Raw genomic sequence first — 20,298 nt, forward strand, 5'->3', positions numbered from 1 at the left:
TATAGCACAGAGAACAAAATAATGAGTATTTGGAGAAATCTCCTTGAATTCTTTTTTTTTTTTTTTTGGATTGTTCTTTTGTCTTTATACATACTCTGATAGTTTCCAGTGTTTGCACCTAAGACATGAAGAAGCTTCCTTAATTTTAATTCTGTAGGATGGATGACATTGATCTCTGGCTCTACATGTTTCTGTCCCATCTGAAGTAGCTCAGGTTTCCCAGCATCTGCCTGGTCTTTCCCACATGCCAGGCACTTCCTCTGGCTTCTCCATGCTTGTGATGGAGAGTTACATTCTTCATTGGCACATTTTTTTGACAAATATTTGTTCTCTGACTCTTCAGCAAGCATTGCTTTAGATATGAGTGATAAGGAAAACTCTTTATAAAGCATATATGTAATAGTGGATCAAAAGATAATATGTAAATGCATAAATAAATTTTTGGAAAATAAAACAAAGTGAAGGACATGCTATTTTTGACAGGATGGCCAGGGAAAAATTGTGGAGGGATGATGGTTGAGCATAGGTGTACCTTATCATGCAGGTGGGAAAGAATATTCTAGACAGAGAGAAGTTTAAGTGAAAAGCCCTTAGATAGGATGAACTTGGCATATCTGAGTCATGACAGGAAGACAAGTGTGGATGTTATTTATTGAGCAATGGATTAGAAAGGAGTCCAGAGAGACTGGGTTTTGTTCTAAGCGTTATAGTTTTAAATGGGTGTAGAATGGCAAGGAGAGCCACATAAACTGATTTATATTTCCAAGTGTCATATTGGCTTTAGGGTAGACAAGACATGGTAAGAAGCCAAGAGTGGACTCTGGGGAACATTTTTAGAAGCATTCTCAATAGTTGAGATGACAAACAATAGTGGTTGGTACTAGTGTCATAACAGAGGAAGGGCTGGGATGAGAATATACCTTGAGAGTACCTCAATGTATAGTTGAGGACACAGTTATCAAAATGAGCTGATGGATCAAAAAAATGGAATATGAAAGAACAGGGGGAAATCAAGGGTGTCTCCTAGGCTATTGACTGAGCAATTGGTTCAACTTTATAGAAGGACCCAACTTTGTGCTCTGGCCTCTATTCTCTGGTCATCCTTGTCCCTTGGACAAGGTGTCCTCACTTGTGGTCTTTAAAACTCATTTGTATGTGGAAGACACCTGAATTCATAGTCAGCCTTGGTCACATTCTTGGGCTTTGACTTAATTTATTGAGATGAAGACTGCAGAAGAATCATGTTGAGAGAGGAGATAGGAAACAAAGGTTTCTGTTTTTAGAATTTAAGTTTTCAATGTATTTCAGATGCTTAGATGAGACCCCGTGTAGGCAGATAGCAAAGGCAATCTGATGCTCAGAAGAGAAATTGAAGCTGGAGTTAATGCCATAAATAAGAATGAGTTTAATTAGGGAGTGAGTGGAAGATGAAATTTTCCCTTCAGCATGGAAATATAACAAAGAGGTCTGAAAAATCTGTGAAACAAAGTGTTGCTGCAACCCAAAATACTCTCTTATACAAGAAGGATGGACACCGTACTCATGGGATGATGTAAAAAGCCAGTAAAAACTTCATCAGTATCCATTAGAAACTTTCTTTTGCTTCTTTTCCAATTCTACTGGGACAATCTTTAGTGATTCAGGATGTGTGTGAGCCTGTGTGTATTTATATTTATGTGACTATGTGACCTTTTTTTTTTTTTAAAGATTTAATTTATTTATTTGACAGAGAGAGATCACAAGTAGGCAGGGAGGCAGGCAGAGAGAGAGGGAGGAAGCAGGCTCACTGCTGAGCAGAGAGCCCGACGCAGGTCTCGATCCCAGGACCCTGGGATCATGACCCAAGCTGAAGGCAGAGGCTTTAACCCATTGAGCTACCCAGGTGCCCCCTATGTGAACTCTTTGGACATGGATGACAAATTGTGATTAAGAAATATATTAAAGATGAGTAATCTCATTTTTCATCTTAAAGTCTTCTTCCTGACATTCTATGCTAAGAAACATTGAAGCCACAGTTCTTCCAAAGAGAGCTTGAGGTTACTGTGTCCTGGCATCAGGTTAGCATCTAACAACACTTTGAATTTGATATGATGGACAGTCATTTTAATGGAAAATTTTTTTCTTTTTAAGTTCAAAGCTGAATAATGTGATCAAGGCTTATTATGGACTCAGGTATCTTTCATGTATAAGTGAGTTTTAGTATCATGAGACTGGACACATTTCCTGAGACAGAAGCATGCCAGAACAGAGGGCAGAGACCAAGGTTGGCTTATCCTATAAAATAAACATATTCTTATTTAGCTGTTAAAAGGATAGAGCACAGAGAAATGTTGTTCCGATAGGGTTTAATATCTGTCCATGAGTAAATATTTTTGTAGCTAATGAAAGAATGGAATGAATGAAGATGCAGTTGAGAGGAATAGAAATAACCTGAGCAGAATCTGAGAAGGAAAAGTCAGAAATCCAGGGACAGAACCAAGGAATCCAACACAGCTGATAATTTTAAGAACCTAGAAATTATTTTTAGTATAAAATGAGGGAAAGTAATTCCATTAACAGTGCATCAATATCCATGGTTCAATGTTGACCTTGACTAGAACACTTTTAAGAGCATGAAGTAGAATACTTCTAGCAATGAATCTAGGAAGCAAAATGAGGTTGAGTCTCTGAAGGCTTCCTGGAAGAAGTGATATTAGGTTTGAACATTAACCAGGAAGAGTTTCCCAGGAAAAATAGGAGAAGGCTCAAGAGTACTAGTTAATATTTTAAATATTTTTAAAGCACTTTGTGTCCTTTTCCTTCTAAAATAATCCTTGGCATCTCTAAGGATTATAATCCTCATAAATATTATCTTTCATTGGTTGACTACTAATAATGCCTATACAATTCTTTGAGCACTTAATGTGTACTGGGCTCTGTAAAGTACTATGGTAGATACAAAGTTACCAGAGACATAGTCCAGTCCTCAATGCTTATGATGTGTTTGTAGATAGAAAAAAAAAAAAAAAAAAAGAAGTTCCTTTTAGAGAGCACAGGTTATATGTCTGGTCTTATGCTCTGCTTTAAGAGCCCAAAAATAAAACCCACAGCCATGTCTGGGGAATTCATAGTCTCCTGGTGCTGAGACATACAAAGAAAGACATGATTACAGTTTCTTTTAATAAATGATATGACAGGTGCTGTGGAAGCAAAAACAAGAGACAGGTTACCTAGATCAGGTGAGGGGTCTTGGAAAGGATGGAAGAACAAGTAAACTTTGGGATCAGTCTTACAAGATACAATACAAGGGTTAATATACAGATCTGGGGAAGCAAACTACATTTGAGTATTTAGAATAAATACCTGAAAAGTAAGATGTGAGGATCAAGTGATAAGATAAAAGAGAAAAAACCCTAAAGAGAGTGAATTTGGGGCTAGAAAGTGATGGCTTTAGATTATTCAAAAAAGCGTGGCTTCCTGACCTTTTAATAATTCCATATTTCCTGTGAACCTTCAAATGACATCATCTTTATTAACAGCTTCTACAAACTACTAGTACGTTGGAGTTCTGCTTCAGCACGTCTGGATCCCAAGTGGTAGTCATTAGTCATTTTGAAGCCTTAGCTTATTTTATTTATGACTTGCTCCAATAAACACAATTTTCCTACATGGAGTTTAATGTGAACTTTTGTCAGTGATTACTATTCAACATGTGGCTCCTAATCTCCTCTGCACCCCATAGTACTTAATGAGCACTCATTCAACCAGAATTTATTGAGCACTTGCTACATGGCCAGACCTGTGCAAGCAGGACTTACAGCAATATTTCTCAATCTCTTGTATTCATATTTCTTTCTACTGAACATCAATATTATCCTTTCTTTTAATATCAGTTGGAATTTTAAAATTTTCTAAAGTAACAATAATATTTATAGAAACATTTATTTTGCTCAAGGGAGGCACAAGGGGCTTTCCTGGTTCATATAATGGCAACAGATAGACAAGGATGAACCTTCTTATTATTAAAAGCATTCTCCCCTAAAATTATATATTCATTTAATAAATATTTACCAAATATCAAGTATGTGCTGAGCACTGACCATATTTGGGAAGTAGCAATGAATCTAGCATATTAAAAAACAAAAAAATGGTGTTTATGTTCCAGCAAATTCTGACAGATAATATACACAAGCACATTGGGTGATTAAATGTAGAATGTATTCTAAAGTGATAAGTACTATGAAAACAGTAGAAGTTAAGGAAAGTAGGAGGATTAGGTGGGGGTAGAGTTGCAACTTTAAAGAGGGAGATCAACATTGGCTTCATTAAGAAGTAATATTTGGGCAAAGACTTGAAAGAAGTCAAAAGGAGATATTTATGGGGATATCCAGGGAAGAGTATTCCAAGCACAGCAAGCCCTAAAGTAGGATTAGGCCTGGTGAGTTGAGGAATAGCAAGATGTCCAGTAAACCTGGAGTATATTGGGTGAGGGTCAGCCAGAGTAAGAGGAGATACGGTCACAGAAGTTGTCGAAGGTGAGAGGAGACTGTGTGTGTGTGAGAGAGATTGAGAGAGAGGGAGAGAATGAGAGAAGAGAGAAGGAGGGAAGAGAGGAGGTGAGGGAGGGAGGGAGAGAGTATGAGGGAAAGAGGGAGAGAGAGAGAGAGAGAGAAGGGGCTTTAATGAGGTGGCTAAACAAAGATTACTTTGCTGTTCAAATGTTCAAGTCTGGGGTGCTCTTTGCAGTCACCACCAGTGCAAATAATGGTGTCAAACATGAATGTGGAAGAAAGAGGGACACTACAATCAAATCTTTCAAAATGCTCCCCTCAAGTTTTTCTGCCAAAGACCGAGCAGCGGTTAATTAAGCTCAGTGGTGTACAGGTGGATACAGGTAGAGTTATATCTATATCAGAGAGTCAGACAATGTGGTTCAAGTCCTGGCTCCACCACTTAGAGACCCAGTGTTTCCCTGCAAGTACCTGAACCTGTTTCATTTCCTTCCGTGAAAAAATATAACATTAGTCTTTCTGTCATAGTGATGGTGTGAGAATTAAGTGAGATAATACATGTAAGACACTTAGAGGTTTTGAGGATCCAGACAGTTGATGGTTGGTATGTACTCATGGCTGACACACATTAAGTTCTCAATTGATATCACCTAATAGTATAGCTGAGAAGTGGGTTTCATTCATGTGTTTAGCAGAAATTTTTAGCTCCAATGTCAAGAAAATATTTTTTGCAGGTAAAATAGATGAGATTTGATGCTTTCCTTCAAATCATTTTAAAGAGTTTTGTCCTTGAGAGTCTCATCAATCTGAGAAGATGAAGAGTTGTTTTAGTACCACTTCTCAGAGTCCATAGATATATTTTGGCTATAAATGGTTGAAGTATATCATAATGAGCAAAGGTATTGGTATTTGTCCCCAAGGTTTTTATGTTCAGTGTATTTGAAGCTTCAAAAATATGTCTTTTTATGCTGAACATAGTTGTTAAATATGATTTTGAGGAGTTTGACACAAATGCTTGTTTTAATAGCTTGCCCCAAATAGCTTATTTCACATTGACTACAAATGACTCTATAATACAGGAATTTTGTGGTTGGTCTTCAAATCTGCACAGAAAAAGGCAAATATTCTTGTTTTTAATATACTTGTCTTCAATGTCATTGATTAAAGGCTGTTCCAGCAGAGTTGAAAGGCTCTTGTGGATAGGTGGGCAGAGTTTTGGTTGTCACAGTGAGGTAGACAATGATGGGAAAGACTTTTGAAAACTGAAGTGCACTTTTATACATTTAAAGTGTTTTGTTTTTATTTTCTCTTCCTGTCTTTTCTTTTATCTTTTTTTTTTTCTTGTTGAAATCCTGACCACCTTGCTAAAACATGGCTGATTCATGGTTTGAGCCTGCATTCATTATTAATTTCCAGCTCAACTCATTCATTCCAGGACATTTGAATTCTTTCAGGATCCTTTTTATTTAAAAGGGAAAAGAAGCCTGGATTTTTAAAAAGTAATATCTTAGGCTACAGAAAGCATCAATTTTTCTCCATATAGTTGAGCACAATTCCTGCTATCAGTGGAGGCATTAAAACTAAAAGCAAAAGAGAGTGACAAGCATATATTTGAAAAACATTGTTCATCTCTTTGGCTCTATTACTGATTTGGCACTTAACTGAAATTTCTTTTAAAATTTATAATCCAAGAGATCTTTTCCAAAACATTTAGTCTATACATCTTATAAGTTCTCCAATGTTGTGATTTCAAATTTTAAAAAAAAGTTCTCCACTATTTCATAAAATTGCTTTTAGCCTATGGATTTCTAATATTATTTACTCCTGATATTTTTAGTTCAGTATATCAATCTCCATGTATAGGGGAAATGTTCTGTAAATAAACTAATCAACAAACTAAGAGACAAAACCCCACATCTATTTAGAAAATAAAATATAGAGACATTTTTGTTCAAATCATTTTGAAGTCAAGAGCACTTGGTTCAGGTTTAAGATACACAACATACAGAAGAATTTCTACACTATTCTTTGCAATGTAGGTAAATAAACACTCACCAGGAATGCACTGAAGCTTGGCACTGGTGTTAGTGTTTCACCGAAATCAGGAATTTGACTTCTACTTCAATCTTCAAAAGGCTGATTGTCTACTTTAATGTGATTTTGATGATTTTGTGATCAGATTACAATCTAAATACAATAAAGTCATTTGTACTATAAATAATACAATCAACTTAGATTTGATAATGCCTAAATATTCTTTTTCAGATAGAAGAAGATTTCTACCTGTAACTTAAAGTGAACGTTTTTCTGTGTGCTTTATACATAGACATTTTTCATGCAGTTGAAGTATAAATATATATTATTACTGCAAATATAACATGCTGTACAAATAATTACAGCTGATTTTAAAGGCAGTTAATTTTATGTTAAAAACGAATTAAGATCTCATCAGTGGGATTATTTGTTCCTGAGCTTTTCTTTTTGGGGAGGTTTTTGATTACTCATTCAATATTCTTATTTGTTATTGGTCTGTTCAGATTATGTTTCTTCTTGATTTCTTCTTGGTAGGTTGTATCTTCCAGAAACTTATCCATTTCTCTAGATAAGCCAATTTATCCATATATAATTGATCATAATTATGTCTTATGATCCTTGTTATTTCTCTGACATCATTTGTAATGTCTCCTCTTTCAGTCACAATATTATCTGAGTCTTCTTTTTTCTTCATTAGTCTAGATAAGGGCTTGTCAATTTTGTTTATCTTTTCAAAAAGTTGACTCCATTTCATTGATTTTTTTCTATTTTTTCCATATTTTAGGCTTTATTTCTGCTCAATAGTTTCTTCCTTTTGCTGATTTTGGGCTTAGTTTGTTTATTTTCTAGTTTCTTGATTTATAAAATCAAGTTGTTTGTTTGAGATCTTTCTTCTTTTTTTAATGTAGTAGGCATTTATTGCTTAAACTTCTCTTTTAACCTGCTTTTGCTGCAGTCCATATGCCTTTGTATATTGTGTTTACATTTTCATTTGTCTCAAGACATTTTCTAATTTTCCTCTGGTTCTTTCCTTAATTCATTGGTTGCTCAGGTGTTAATTGTTTAGTTTCCACATGATTGTGAATTTTCCAGTTCTTTTATTATTGATTTCCAATTTCATTCCATTGTGGTTGGAAAAAATACTTTTTATTATTTTAATCTTAAATTTGTTGACACTAATTTTGTGAACTAAAAAGGTATCTATCTTGTACAATGTGTCATGTGTTTTTGAGAAAATGTGTATTCTATTGCTGTTGTGTAGAATGCTTTGTATGTCTGTGGGTCTTTTTGGTCTATAGTTTTAAGAAAAATTAATATCAGTATTTCTTAAACTCTTCCAAAATATTGAAGAAGAGAGAATATTTCCAAACTCATTTTATAAGGCCAGCATTACCTTGATGCCAAAGGCAGATAAGATTATACAAAAATAGAAAACTGTAGGCCAATATCTTTGATATACATAAATACAAAAATCCTCAATAAAATACTAGCAGACTGAACTCAACCGCACATTAAAAGGAACACACACCATTATCATGTGGGATTTGTCCCTGGGATGGAAGGGCAGTTCAGTATGTGCAAATCAATTAATATGATATATTACATTAACAGAATGAAGTATAAAAGTCACATGATCATCTCAATTGATGCAGAAAAAGCTTTTCACAAAATTCTACACTCTTTCATGATAAAAACTTTCAACAAACAATATACAGAGGAAGTTACCTCACCATAATAAAGACCGTATCTGAAAATTCCACATCTAGCATCATACTCAATGGTGAAAACTGATAAAGTTTCCTCTAGGATCAGGAGCAAGACAAAGATGACTGATCTCACCACTTTTATTAAACACAGTACTGGAAGTCTTAGGTAGAACAATCAGGTGAGAAATGAAAATAAGAAGCACCAAAATTGGAAAAGAAGAAGTAAAATTATCTTTGTTTGCAGGATGATCTTATATTTAGAAAACTCTAAAGACAACATAAAAACTGTTAGAATAAATAACTAAATTTAGTAAAGTTGCAGAATATAAAGTAGACATACAAAAAAACAGTTGTGTTTCTATATACTATTGAATATCCAAAAAAAGAAGTCAAGAAAACAATTTCACTTATAATAGCATCAAAAAAATAAAATACTTAAGGTTAAACTCAATCAAGGAGATGAAAGGCTTTTATAATAAAAACCACAAATGATTGGTGAAATAAGACACAAATACTAGGAAAGACACCACATGTTCATGGATTGAAAGACTTAATAATGTAAAAATGTCTATACTATCTAAAGTGATCTCTAGATTGAAAGCAATCCTATCAAAATCCCAATGACATTTTTTCTTTTGCAGAAATAGAAAACCCATCCTAAAATTCATATGAAATCACGAAAGTCCTTAGATAGAACAAGAAAAACTGGAAACAAATAACAAAGCTGTAAGCATCACACTTTCTGATTTCGAAATATATATAAGCCTCTAGTAATTAAAACTGTATGATGCAGGAAAAACAAAGAAACAAGCATATAGACCAATTGAATGCAAAGTCCAAAAATAAACCCACACATAGATGTTCAATTGAGTTTTCACAAGGATACACAATGTGTTAAGGATACACAATGAGGTTGTCTCCCTAACAATGGTACTTAGAAAACTAGGTATGCAGATGCAAAAGAATGGCAATAGACACTTATTTTACACCATACCATTAAAAAAAAAAAAAAGAAAAGAAAATACAATGGATTAAAGATTTAAATGTAACACCCAGAAAGACTGAGAAGAAAAAAGGGAAAGTTTCATGACTGGTCCAGCACTAAGCTTTTAGGTATGACACCAAAGCATAGGCCAGAAAAGCAAAATTCAGTAAGTAAAATTATGTCAAACTAAAAAGTTTCTGCACAGCAAAGGAAACAATCAATAGGGTGAAAAGGGAACCTTTGGAATGGAAAAGAATATTTGAAAGCCATATACCTGATGAGGGTTAATCTCAAAATATATAAGGAACTGCTACACCTCAATAGCAAAAACAAAACAAATGAACAAGAAACCCAAATAATTTTATTTAAAAATGGACAAAGGACTTGAAAAGACATTTATCCAAATTAGATGTACACATAGATAACAGGTACATGAAAAGATGTTCAATATCACTGATTATCAAGGAAATACAAATCAAAACCAAAATGGGAGATCACCTCACATGTGTTATTGTTAAAAAAAAGTAGGATATATTAATAAGGATATGGAGAAATTGGAACTCTTGTACATTGTGTTGGTGGGAATGTAAAATGGTGAAACCATTTGAGAACATGAGGAAATGAACCATAATGGAAAAAAAACAGTATGGCAACTCCTCAAAAAATTAAAAATAGTACTACCATATGATCCAGCAAATCCACCTCTGAGTATGCATCCTAAAGAATTGAAAACAAGATCTCAATGCACTCCCATGCTTATTGTAGCATTTCACAATAGTCAAGATATGGAAACAACCTAAGTGTTCATTAATGGACAAATCGGTAAAGAAGATGTGTGTGTATACATACACACACAATGAGATTATTCAGCCATGAGAAGGAAGGAAATTTTGCTATTGGTGACAATGTGGAAGTACTGTGAGGCAATATGCTAAGTTAAATAAGCCAGTCACAGAAGGAAAAATATTTCATTATCCCACTCATATAATGTATCTAAAATAGTTGAATTTGTAGCCACAGAGAATAGAATGTTGGTTACCAGGGGCTAGTGGGAGGGAGAATCAGGAAATCTCATTTCAGGTATAAAGTTTCAGCTATAGAGATAAAGAAGCTCTAGATATCTCCTGTACAACATTGTGCTTATAGTTAAAAATTCTGTATTGTACACTTAGAATTTTGTTAAGAGGATATATTTCATATTAACTATCCTTACCACAGTTATAATAGTAATAAAAAATAAATAAAAAGTTGGGCACCTGGGTGGTTCAGTTTGTTAAGTGTCTGCCTTCAGTTCATGTCATGATTCCAGAGTTCTAGGATCAAACCCCACCTCAGGCTCCCTGCTCAGAAGAGAGTCTGCTTCTCCCTCTGCCACTCCCCCAGCTCTCTCTCTCTCTCTCGCTCATTTTCTCTCTCAAATAAATAAATAAAATCTAAAAAAATAAAAAGTTAAAATTAAAAACCAATGAGAACTGTTAGATAATTAAACGAATAGCAATATAAATTGGTTTTATTATACATATTAAGAAAGAGTACATTAAGTTAGAGAATTATGTTTTTGTGTTAACAAATATTTAGAAAATATTAAAACATCATTAAAATTTGTTGTAAAACATTTTAATAATACTTTAAAAATAAAATTCTGGATTATTCCTTTTAAAAATATAATTCATTGAGGTGAAATTCACCTAAAATAAAATTAACCATTTTAAAGTGAACAATTCAGTGATGTATACATTCATACAATGTTCTACAGTCACCATCTTTATGTCATTTCAGAACATTTTCATCAAGCCAAAGAAGACCCCACTATCCATTTTATAATTTTCCCCATTTCCTGCTGTCCTCTGCCTCTACTGCCAATCTGTTTTCTACCTCTATGGTTTTAACTATTCTTGATATTTCATTTAAGTAGAATTATATGATATGTTACTTTGCGTATCTGGCTTCTTTCGTTTATCATAGTGTTTTTGAGATTCATGCATATTTTCTTTTTTCTTTTTTTTTAAAGATTTTATTTATTTATTTGACAGGCAGAGATCGCAAGTAGGCAGAGAGGCAGGCAGAGAGAGAGGAGGAAGCAGGCTCCCCGCTGAGCAGAGAGCCCGATGCGGGACTCGATTCCAGGATCCTGGGATCATGACCTGAGTCGAAGGCAGAGGCTTTAACCCACTTAGCCACCCAGGCGCCCCAAGATTCATCCATATTTTCGCATACATCAGTACTTAACCTCATTTTTATGTCTAAATACTATTCCATTGTATATATATACCACAATTTGTCTACGCCTTCATCTGTTGATAGACATTTGGGTGGTTTCCATCTTTTGACTAGTATAATTAGTGCTGCTATAAACATGTGTGCTTTGTGCTTGTTTGAGTAGCTATTTTCAGTTATTTTGGGTATGTAAATGTGTATTTGGGTGTTCATATGGTAACTGGATGTTTAACTTGTTGAAGAGATGCCAAACTGTTTTCCACAGTGACTGAACCATTTTACAATACTATCAGCAATATATGAAGTTTCTATTTCAGCACATCCTTGCCAATGCTTGTTATTTTCTGCTGTTTTGATTTTAGTCTTCCTAGTGTGTGTGAAGTGGTACTTTATTGTTTTTTTTTATTTGCATTTCCCTTATTATTAATGAGGTTGAATACTTTTTCATGTGAGTTTTGGTTGTTTGAATATCTTTAGGCAAATGTCTATTGAAGTATTTCCCCTATATTTAAATTGGGTTATCATTTTGTTGACTGGTAGGATTTATTCACATATTCTGGATACTAGAGTCTTATCAACAGTATGCTTTTTAAATAATTTTATCCTGTTCTGCAGTTTTTCCTTTCACTTTCTTGATAATGTCTTTTGATGCATGGAAATTTTTCATTTGGATTAAGTTGAATTTATGTATATATCCTTTTGTTGTTTGTGCTTTTGTTGTTATTGCTAAGAATCCAATGTCATGAAGAGTTACCCCTGTATTTTCTTATAAGAGTTTTATGGTTAAAAAAAAAAAAAGAGTTTTATGGTTTTAGCTATTCTACTATGGTCATGATTCTTTCTGAGATTATTTTTGTATATAGTATAAGTTTGGGTCTAAATTTATTCTTTTGCGTGTTGATATCCAGTTTTCCTAGCACCATTTGTTGAATTGATTACTCATTCCCATAATTTTATGGTAAATATAGGTACTTTGTCAAAAAACAATTGATTCTTTCCTATAGTGCTTTGAATTTTCATGTGTTTGTCTTTCACCTCTTTAGTTTATCCCTAAGTATTTTGTTATTTTTATGCTATTGCAAATTGTCTTATAAAATTCTTTTTAAGATTATTCTTTGTTGGCCATTTTTTAGGCAACTGATTTTTGCTTGTTGACTTATATTTTGTTATTTTATTGAATACGTTTATTAGTTCCAACAGATATTTTTGGTGAAATTATTAGAGCTTTCTACATACAGTCTTATGTCTTCTGCAGAGATAATTTCATTTTTTCTTTATTATTTGGATGATTTTTATTACTTTCCTTGCCAGTTACTTTTGGTAGAACTTTCAGAACTGTGTGGAATAGAAGTGACAAAATAACTGTTGTTGATCCTGATCTTAGGAAACAATCTTTCAGCTTTTCACCATCAAGTATGGTTTTAGCTTAGGTTTTATAGTATATGACTTTTATTAAATTGAGTAACTTCCTTTCTTTTTCAGGTTTGTAAAATGTATTTATCATGAATGGATGTTGGATTTTGTAAAATGCTTTTCCTACATAAACTTAGATCAGCCTTTTTTTCCCTTCCCTTTATTAATTCATTTCATTTAATGTATAATGTACATTGTATTGATTGGTTTCCATATAATGAAACATCCTTGCATTCCAAGAATAAATATTACTTGGTTATAGTATATAACCCTTGTAATATGCTCCTGAATTCAGTGGGCTAGTATTTTGTTGAGGGTTTTTGCATTTACATTCATAAAAAATGCTGTTCTGTAATTTCTTTTCTTGAGATACCTTTATTTGACTTTATCATAAGGGTAATGTAGCCTCATGGAATGATTTAGGAAGTGTTGTCTTTATTATTTTTTTTTTAAGTTTGTGAAATACTGTTTTTAATTCTTCTTTATTTGTTAAATTCACCAGAAGAGTCATCTTACCTAGGACTTTTCTTTTTTGGGAGGCTTTTCATTACTGATTCAATCTCATTGCTTGTTATAGTTCTATTCAGAGTTTCTACTTCTTCTTGAGTCAGTTTTGGTATTTTACATATTTCTAGGAATTTCTTATTTGAACTATGATATCTAATTTGTTTGCATAGAATTATTTATAGTATGTTTTCATAATCCTTTTAATTTCTGTAAGGTTGGTAGTAATGTCTCCTCTTTCAAATCTGACTTTCACATCTGTATTTGTATCTTCTCTATTTTTTTTTTTTTAGTTATTCTAGGCAATTGTTAGTTTATTCTGTTGATATTTTTAAAAAATCAAAATTTCTTTTATTAGTTCTATTGTTTTTGTATTTTTTATTTTGAACATGATTTTCTAAATTCAGCAGCATTTATACTGATACTTTGCATCCCCTAATTTCCCAAATAAACTGTTTCCTAAATTTTTCTCCTAGACTTTAGGGAGCCAGCAGATGGGTTAGAGTAGACAAATGCAATAATTTGCAAATAAGGTCTGCTCAGCTCCACCTGGAATTAGAGACCAAAATCCTACACTTTGAATGCAGGGTACCACTTTCAAGACTTGATAGCTAAGGAGGGTGACCAAGGCAAGTGAAAGCTCCATAAAGCTTTGCTACCACTCTAAGTTGCTTTTTTCTTGACTCAACATTCAATTAATTTCTATAAATCTTTTTTTGTTTTCCAGAGTTTTGATAAAGTAAATTCTGGAAATTCCTGCTTACTTTTTGATGTTTTTGTGGAGGGACAGGAGCTTGGAGCAATCTACTCTATCAGTTTGCTGACTCACTCATCCAGATGTATTCTTGATATCAGAAGTTAATTTTATGATAGTGATATCCATTTTAACCTCAAGGTTCAGCTAGTTTAAAACAAGTAGATCTTTGGCTATGAGCAAATATACATATTTTCTGTACCTTATTATAAAGTGCAAATATACATATTTTCTGTACCTTATTATAAAGTGTAAAATGTTTATTCTTGCCAACAACTTTATTTATTCTTACTTCTTTTAAAACATAAATATGAAGAGTATTAATGAGGTTGTCTAATTTACCTTTTGGAGAAATGAGTGGAATTGTTCTTGGCTTGGCTATCTGCAGTGTTTATTGAATCCTGAACTTTGAGAAACAAACTTTTTTTTTTAAGTACTTATAAAATGTTCCTTTATTTGTAATCTTTTTATCTTTTTTAATTCTTTTCTTTTCTTCCTTTTTGCTGAAATAAAATTAATACACAATGTTATTTTGGTTTTAGGTATACAATAACAGAACAAAAAGACAATCTACAGAATGGAAGAAGATATTTGTACATTATATACCCAATAAGGAGTTATTACCTCAAATACATAATTTATACAACTGAACACCAAAAAATCCAAATACTCTAATTAGAAAATGGACAGAGTGTCTGAATAGAAATTTCTCCAAAGACATAGAAGTGTTCAACAGATACATGAACATATGCTCAATGTCATTAATTGTTAGGGAAATTTTTTAAAAATTGAAAAAAATAAAATTTCCGTATGATTCAGTAATTCCACTACTGTGTATTTACCCAAAGAAAATGAAAACACTAATTTGAGAAGATATATGGACCTCTATGTTTATTGTAGCATGATTTACAATAGCCAAGATACAGAAACAACCCAAGTGTCTAACCATAAACGAATGGATAAAGAATATGTGGTATGCACACACACACACACACACACACACACACACGAGTATTACTAATCCATGAAAAATAAAATATTGCCATTTGCAACAGCATGGATGTAATGCTAAGTGATTAGCAAACTCTTAAATAAGTTCCACAACTAGGATCTGCTGTTTAACATCTGACTCAATTTAATGATGTCTAAAAGCATATTAAAATGCTCTTGGTTTGGGGTGCTTGGGTGGCTCAGTCCATTCTGTGTTTGGCTCAGGTTGTGATCCCAGGGTCCTGGGATTAAGCCCTCAGTTGGACTTTTTTACACAGGAGTTTTGTTCTCTCTTTCCTCTCTTGCCCCTCTTCCCCTCCTGTGCTCTCTCCCTCCATCTCAAATAAATAAAATAAATAAATAAATAAAATGTTTAAGAATAAAATAAAAGAGTAAAATGCTCTTGCTTTGATAAGCTCTTCATGTCTAGCATAGAGGTTTCAAGAATATTTAAAGAATTGAAGAGGTAACAAAAGTAATCTTTGAGTTCAAACCCAATATAGCTACTAATAAACAAGAAACAGTTTGTCTTTGACTTAGTCACACTTAAAGAAATCTTATTTACATTGATAATATACAGCAGTACTCTAAAATTGAACTGTAATGCACAAAGGTCATGATCCAGAATTAACAGACATACATCATCCCCTCGTTAACAATAGGTCATGCCTGGAAGGACTCTTCACTCATCTCTTCTATTTCTTCACTATCACATATGTATTTGTGGTATTTGTTCTTCAAACAATAAGAGTATGTTTATCATAAGTACATTTCTCAGTTATCCCCAGTTAAATTCACACTGCAATGTAGAATAGACTTGTTTAAACTAAAAACAGCCTTCTCCATCAAAGAAATTTTGATAGATTTCTAGGGGATTGTAGTTTTATCTCTCTTTCCCACCTGCCACTCTAGATAAGTGGTAGCTCTGTGGAATGTGAAAGTAACATTGTACTATCCCTTTCTATTTCAAAAGACAATTTATATAGTAATAGGATCATGAAATTGTAAAATATTAGTGCCAAAAGTCCCTTAGAAACTGAATGATCTTTTACAACACTTCTATCTAAAGGCCACGAAACTGAGGGTTAGTGAGGCATATTGACTTTTCCAAAGACACATAAGGAGGCAGGGCATGGGATGCTTACACAGTAATAATGGGGAAGAGAGGGATTAAATGCTGAAATTGGTACTTAGAGGTAGCAGTTGGAAAGAAAGAGAGAATGAAGGAAGGAAGGAAGAAGGGAAGGAGGGAGGAAAGAGAGGCAGGAAGGGGGGAGGAAGAAAGGAGGGAGGAAGGAAAGATACAGAGAAAGGAGGGAAGGAAGGGAGGGGGAAAGGGGGAGGGAAGAAATGAGGGAGGAGGGGAAAAGCTCCTGAATTATTTAAAGGCTGGTTAATATTGTACAGCATCCAAACTTCCACAGCACAGAAAAATAAAGGAAAGCATTCCATATAGGGGCACCACAGCTTGAAAAATAGGTATGGGTAGCTTGTTCTCAAGATCTGCTCAGCCATCTAAAAAATAAGTATTGGAAAAGGTAAGGAATTAACACACACATTAGGAAAGAGACCCCAAGTCTTGTGCAACATTTGTTTTCCCATGATTAAAAAGAATACAAGGAATTAGTGCCATGAAGCCCCTCTGATTTCCACAAGACCTCTACCGTAACACACTGCCTTCCAAGAGTGGGAGCAACAAGAGACTGAATCTCTCTACAGTGGAGAAAAAACCTCAAAGCAACAAACTGATTGTTTTTCCACTACTGGTGGACATTTTGATTTTTAATGATTATTTCTTGATACCAACAATTCTGAAAATAATCTGTTACATCTCTCCTTGTGAAAATATTTTGTGAATTTCTCTAATGTAGTTAACTAATGATATAAGGTGTGAACTTTTTAATAATTATGAGATATTGCCTGAAAGCTGTCCGGAATTGCTATTGTGTCTTTTGTGTGCCAGATTGGATAGATATTTGTATGTAATAGTTAAATTAACAGCTAGCCAAGTTCTAGATCATCATTCAGAGCTTGGCAGGTGACAAATCACATTTTACAGCTGTGTTCTTTGCCATCTTTGGTTTTTCCCTACTTACTTGGTACAAACACTCAAGTCATAGCTCCCTATAAAATAAATTTATTTTTGTGTGCAACTCTTTGCTGCTTTTCCTGATGTCAAAATAAGGGGTAGAAAATTTCTATATGGCTTTCCCTTTGAATATTTGCTACATATGGGTCCCATTCATACTTGTGATATTCCATAAGAATGCAGTCAGTGCCAGAGGAGGTTTTTTCTCTCCAGTCTCCTTGAAGGGTTGATGGAGATTCTTGAGTCACAGTTCTGATGACTGCTTGAACTCACCAAAGGACAAGATACAAGGATCTTTTGAGTAGACTAATTTGTATCTTTTCAAATGTCAAATAAACTAAAAAAATATGAACTTTACAAATATGATGGGAGCCATGTAGGCAGAATCCATTCAAGCATCAGGCAACATTATCTTTTCATTTCCCCAACTTTACCCCAGGCAGGTAAGGGTGGAAAATGGACCCTGCAGATGGTTATGTGAAGCCAACTAGTTGATTCTGATTGCATTGCTTCTTGATGTATCACATCTTTACCTTTCCAACCAAATAAGCCCATGTCAAAGAAGGAAGCTGAGTTGTGTTTGAGCCACGAAGTTCACAGAGAGCAAATTGCTCTTCTAGAGGTAATGCTGACTCACAGGCCATCACCAGGTAGTATGGAAAATGTAGCCTACAGTTGCAGTCCCTCACATCAATCTCCATACAGTCAGAATCTCTTGACTGGTGCAACTACTCGTCATAACACCCTGTCTGTCACACACTGTCACTTCGTGTCAGTAAGGCAAATGTGTCTCCCTACCTCCACACTACATGAATGCAGTCCTCTTCAGAGTGAATGACTTAGTGGGAAGAATGTTGGCTTGGTTTTGACCTTTTAATACCCTGAGCAAAGTGGTGAACACCCCGTCTGGCCATCTGCTGCTTCTCTGTCTGCTAAGAATTCCATTTGATAATTTGCATTCCATAGAGAGTTTTGGGAAGGGACAGTGGGAAATGTGAACTCAGATTTCCAACTGCTCCCAATCTTCTCCAATATGTTTATGTTTTCCCCATAAGGGTAATTAAAGTGATTTTATATAAAATCTTGTTTGGTTGTATTATATCAAGTCCATTTTTTAACATATTTATATTTTAATAACTTGCAAATCCTTGGCTGTGTATTTTATTATATAGATAAGATGTTAATCATAAGTCCTACTAGTGGTTTTTTTTTTTTTTTCTCTAATGTTCTGTTTTGAAGAGCTTTATTTCCAATGGTTTTTATCTCAGTACTTGATACTGAGATACATCAGTCTTGGTCTACTTTGCACCATGTTTCCCCATTCACACATTTCACACATATATGTCAGAGGTTTTCCTTAGTGCTTTTAACACATTCATTAGTGATCAGTAATTGAAAGGAAATCTGGGATTCCAGAAATGTAAACCTTTCAATGCTCTTTATAAGTATTTTTTATAAGTATCTTTTTTTTTTTTTTTAAAGATTTTAATTATTTATTTGACAGACAGAGATCACAAGCAGGCAGAAAAAGAAGAGAAAGCAGGCTTTTTGAGGAGCAGAGGGCCGGATGTGGGGCTTGATCCCAGGACCCTGGCATCATGACCTGAGCTGAAGGCAGAGATTTTAACCCACTGAGCCACCCAGGCGCCCCCCACCCCCACTTTTTTTTTTTGCCTGGGAAGACGAGCTTTATTTCAGTTGCGCCAACCTGGAGGTATAGTTAGTGGCCAGAGGAAGACGGTCAAGCAGGGGACTCAGGAGGGAAACCTGTAGGTAAGCTGTGTCCTCAAAGTCTAGGAAAGCATGTTGGACAAAAATGGAAGGGACCAGTGCTACTACGTTCTGCCATCCAGCCAAGAAAGATGAGGTGTGAGCAGTGGCCATTGGTGACAAATCAACACCCATGGTTTTAAAGTTTAGATGGTCTTAGAACACCAAAGATTCTGAGAAGTTGGCCTCTGGTTTGCTGGAGTTGCATGTCCCAACACACATCTTTCTTTCTTTCTTTCTTCCTTTCTTTCTTTCTTTCTTTCTTTCTTTCTTTCTTTCTTTCTTTTCTTTTTAAAGATTTTATTTATTTGAGAGAGAGAGAGAGCACAAGCAGCGGAAGGGGCAGAGGAAGAGGGAGAGGCTGGCTCCTCACTAAACAGGGAACCCCATGTAGGGCTGGATCCCAGGATGGCTGGAGCCAAAGGCAGCAGCTCAACTGTGTTACCTAGGCACCCCAACTAACACCCATCTTTCTTTTGAGTTCAGAATATTGGAAAGATACCTTCAAACAATTGATGGCCAAAAGAGGGTAGCAATATCAGCTTTATTGAAATAAAGATGGCTAGAGAGCATGACTTCATCTGGGGTCTATTTTCTGTCCCTCCCCTTCTAAAGAAGAGGCCCAGTAAGGGGTAGTGAAGAAACTGGGCCAGAAAGTGCAGATCCCTGGCTAGCAGAAGTGCAAGCCAGAAGTTCCGAAGGGCCATGGCAGTTCTACTTATTTCTGAAATAAGCACCAAAAGACAAGATGCGACTCGTCTTATGCATAGAAATCTTGTGCACCCTTACCAGTGTCCAGGGCAGCAAGGCTCTTCCCAATCAGATTACCCACATCTCTTTTCAGTTTTCTCCTCTCAGGAAAAGAGTAAGTGGGTCTTTCTTCTGAAGGAATATCAGATTGCTGATGTAAGGGTAATTCTTTTGAGAATACTCAAGCAGAGTCATAGGGAGCAGTATGGTTTCCTAGAAAGAAGAAGACAATAGGTATCGATTTCTGACATTTAACCAACTCTGTAAGTTAGACAAATTCCTTAAATGATTTGAACCTCAAACAGGGAGAATATAATACCCATTTCATTGTTTTATTACATATATTAAAGAAGATAATGTCACTGAATAATTTTCCCTCCCTATGGAGTTGCTAGTTCATTGATGGACAGAAAAGCCAAAAGACTTGTTTAATACCTTACCTCATTGAATACTATAGCTATAAAGGTCAAAATGGTTAAATAAGCAATGCTATATAGACATTCTCATTATTAAGCCAATATTTATTGAATCTCACTGTTCCTCTAGTCCTAATTTACACAAATCAACTACACATAATTGCCCACATAAGCTCTCCA

Source organism: Mustela nigripes, chromosome 3, assembly GCF_022355385.1.
Source record: "Mustela nigripes isolate SB6536 chromosome 3, MUSNIG.SB6536, whole genome shotgun sequence".
Taxonomy (NCBI): Eukaryota; Metazoa; Chordata; class Mammalia; order Carnivora; family Mustelidae; genus Mustela; species Mustela nigripes.